We start from the raw sequence: 4,517 nt of genomic DNA, 5'->3' as shown, positions 1-4,517 counted from the left end.
TGAGCCAGAGCACTGAAAGGACAGTGAGTTGTCAGACATTTACACTGAAATCATCACTCACTGATTTCAAGTAGAAAACCTGCCTCTAATATAGCATTAAGTAATTGTATAATTTGAGGGCTAGTAGTATCTAAAAAGGGAAACTTTTTAATCAAATGTAAACCATAAGCCATACATTGGCTATCAGTATATGACTTAAAAGCTTGATTTTTTTTTTAATTTTAAAAACAGTGGCTACAGCACGTAGTTTAATAACCTGTGCTGAAGCAGGGGAAACTAAAGAGAATAAACAAGTGATCCAATCATACATGTTGCCTTTTCATTAGATGAACCACCTATAAATACAGTAAGCTCATTTCCTATGGGTTGCATGCACAAATTTATAGGAAATACAAAAGCATGCAAAGAGTAAAATTACCAACTTTGCCTGAAAAATTTGTATATGTGATAGGCCAAATATCAGTATTTTGTAATAACCAATTTAATTGCTGTTTGGAATAAGATATGTCTTACCAGGTTTCTTTTAAAAAAAAAATACTTTCAAGACTCTAGTCTACAATTCTGTATTAACACAACTGAAGCTTTATCTCCATAAGCCTTGTGTTGCAGGGCAACAGCAGATGCCCTTGCGGCACCTAGCTGGACTCCGCCTTAAGATAGCCCTAAGTAATTCTTAACTCTCTTTTGTGTCTTACTAAGTCTTTACCATCAGGATTCCAATCTAGACACTATCTGAACCTATACACAAAGGTCATGACTGCATTTTAGAACTTCTAAACTTATACAGGTTGTGATCCCAGAGGCACAGTCCCAAGAAGTGTTAGGAGTACTAACATATGCAATGTTACATCATTTGCAATAGAAATCAAGCCTATCCCCAAACCTATCCCAAAGGAACCCAGGGCAAACCTGAAATTCTTGTTTCTCAAGCACACTCAAGTGAGCATTATAGATTTCCTGTAACAGCCACTAACAAGCATCCCAAGTGGGATGGTGAGAAAACAAGAAGAGAGTCCAGAAAATAGAGGTCTGCTGAAGAGGGCAAAAGCATTTAGTCACATAGAAAGACAATCAAAAGATTAACAGACAAAAAAACAAAAGTGCTCACAAAACAAAAAACAAGCGGCCGCCACAAGATTGCCACAAAACTGAGCTGATTCAGATGGGAGCTTCCATGAGCTCAGCAAAGACAGATGAACAGGAGCAGATTCCACATCACTCCTCCTTCCCAACCAGAATCTTCCCATTGTCAAAGTCACAAGTAACACAAAACAAAGACCTAGGACACACAGACCAGGACCACTCTGGAAATACAGATAGCCGGAAAGGCAGATCTTTTCTCCAATCCATGAGAATCGCCGAATCCTTACCGGCACCCAGATGGGAATCTCCCAGGCGTCCCTGGGGTCCCTTCTTACCTCCTGGGACGTCTGCCAGGGCAGCGCAATCAGTGAGTCCCTGACACAGTTCACATTTGCGTCTCTCCTGAGACACGATCCTCCCTCTCAGCCTGAGATGGGAGCAGCTGCAAAACCAGAACTCCAGAACTCCAGAACTTGCGAGCAAATACAGGCCCAGAGTTTAGCCGGCACAAAACACAAAGACACAAAGACACAGACACTACCTCCTGAATCGGAACCGCCTAGGATCCTTTTTCTTACAATAAGACATTTAAACACTTTCCAACCTTATTCCAACTATAGGAATTAATTTCTGCTCCTTCAATAATAAACCAAGGACAAGTTTCTCACACAAAGACAAAAAAAATTCACTTAAAATTAACCAGGGATATTTTTTATCAATAAAACAAAAGAACTTGATTAAATCCTTCTTCTTAACTCTTAATCCTCTCTCCCTGAGTGAGTGCTTGATCTCTCCTATGAAACAAGCCTCCTAAATCCATACCTTCCCCATGGCAATTAGACAACAATTATTCGACCGGTCCTTACCTCCCTCTCCAGCGACGCACGAGCGATGCGGCCTGAAGAGTCCTTGATTCCCGCTGCAGCTCTCTTATCTCCGTCGTCCTGTAGTCTGCCGTGCTTTGGGGTCCCCGTTCGGCCGCCACTTGTCCCCGCCAGCGGGGACCCAGTTATTCAGGGTCCCGAAGAGGCTTTCTACCTGTGGGCCAAAATGGGGGTGAAGAGAAGAAGGAGACCAAGCAAGATTCTGTTGTCAAGGTCTCGTTTATTGGGGTGAACGTTACAGCTTTTAAGGCTTTCAGGTAGGGGGGGTGTCCTTTGTGAAACACAGAGGAGGGGGAGGTGCAGATATAGGTAGTGATAGCTGGAGGCAAAGAGGTCAGGCGGTAGACGATGAGGTCAGGTGGTGGAGACACCGGGTGTTGATTCAGGAGGTAACAGGTATCTGCTAAGGGAGCTGAGGCATCCTTTGAATGTTATCTTCCTGTGCCATAAATTCATGGGAGAGGCTTTCATTCAACAATCTTAAGACTTAAGCCAGTCATCTTAGGGGTGAGTCTCTGTGGCCAAACAGCCCAGAGTCACCTAGTCACTTTGAACCATGCAGTTCAAAAGCGGCTAGGCCCAAATCCAATATGGCTCTGTGCAATTATTTACTGCTTTTCCTCTTGCCATCTTTGCTTTGTTTATAACAAGGTACCCCCTCCTTTTTCCTCATCTTTCTATTTTGCCAATTGCTTCTTAAGTAACACAAAATATATTTCAAAAGGGATTGAATTGTGTACATGCTGGGATGCTATCACAATTTACAGCACAGTAAGACCTAAAGTTTACCCGAGTTTAAATAAACATTCTGTCAGTGTTAGATAGCACCTGTTTAAGACATGATTTATTTGCAAACACTACAAAGATTGAGGTTCCCATAACACATGCTTATTCAAATATATATCTTTACTTCTATTTCTTTTTCCAATGGCAAGGGTGTCTCTCTGATCGGTATTTTATCATTTGGGAGGTTCTCTGTAAGGACAGAACCCATCTATCTCCACCTCTTTTACATCTCCCTACTACACATGTTGGCAAGGCACATTCTTTATTCCCCTTTTCTCTGCTAACATAGCAGAAAGAATACTTGACTTGAGTGTTGGTGAACCTTTGTCTGACTCTAAATGATTCTGTTTACTCCAAATCTAGAATGAAAAGGAAGATTGTATGATTAGCATACGATGAATGCTATTTTTTTTCTAATTATTTTGGATACCATTCAAAATTACTGTGTTGGTGAGGTGATAGATGAAAAATCAAACTTCTTTAAATCTCTTTAATATGTACAATGACCTCAAATCACCCTCAAGGAAAAGACAGATTCTCTGGTTCTTTATATTCTTGTTTGCAGTATCACAATAATGCTAACGTGTTATACTGTGCACATGCTGACCTAATGCCTTTGTCAAAGTCATGACCAATTAGAAGCATAGTTTTTACAATTTTAGCATCCATTGTGTTCATTTTTCTTTCTACACTTACAAAATAAATTAAAAGTAATACAGACACATTACTTTTTCACAAGGGAGTTTCTCCCATCAAAGCTTTACATATTTTAATATTCTTAAGTAGCAGTGGACTCACTTGGGCACACTTTACTTCACACTTTGTGGAAACTATGCAGAGGCTGATACAATTGCATTGGACTTTTTCTGTTATGTTACTAATCATTGATCCCAGAGAAAACACTACCACATGCTCTCCAGAGCTCTGAATAAAGCCTTCCACTTTCTGTGAAGACAGATTTTATTATATCACAAAAGAGCAATAGCAGAGAAATCAGAAGTGTAATTGTTTGAGAAAACTAAGAGAAAAAATATTGAGAATTATCAGAGTGGCACGGAGAAGGAACGTGTACAATAATTGTCTACACACTTGTAATCTTTCTCACAAGATAACTCTATTAGAGCTGTCAGCATGTGTTCTTTGTAGTTCCTATGTTGGAATTCTTGGTTTGCTTCCCAATTTCATTAAAATTGTTCAAGACAGCATTAACAAGAAAATTTCCAAATCAGATAAAGCACATTTTATGCAATATTTCTTCCTCTTCAGTATAGTTCTACTTCATCTATTGAAATGATGATGTGTGTTTCTGACTCACTATAGTCACAGGGTTTTGCAGTAGCGTTTGGATTCTCTCTCATCTAAGATTATCATCTGTCCAGTATATGTTCATGTTCTTAATTTTTACATTAACTTTGTCATCAACTGCCTACTGGGTACCTAGGCCTCCTATATGTTCTTTCTCTGTCTCAGAAGAGCCTTGGCTGTCCAGAAAGTATACACAGGCCTTTAAAAATTATAATGTTAGATATAATCAGTATGTCTAACAAGCCTAGGAAAAAGAAATTTGCCAACAAACACAATACACAAGGCTCTTGTTTGTCCTGATATGCATTTCATAAGTTGACAGTTGTATCTACTATAAAGCAGGTTAGACAAATTATTTGCCTATTTGCTGTCAATCTCTTTTTCTGGTCTTCCAGAAAATTGTATATTTCATGCACAATAGAGCTATGAGGGCTGGAATGGAGAATTTGCTTACTCCAC

Source organism: Rattus norvegicus, chromosome 14, assembly GCF_021556685.1.
Source record: "Rattus norvegicus strain SHRSP/BbbUtx chromosome 14, alternate assembly SHRSP_T2T, whole genome shotgun sequence".
Lineage (NCBI taxonomy): Eukaryota > Metazoa > Chordata > Mammalia > Rodentia > Muridae > Rattus > Rattus norvegicus.
The sequence above is the reverse complement of the archived record's forward strand: the minus strand, read 5'-3'. Positions refer to the sequence as shown.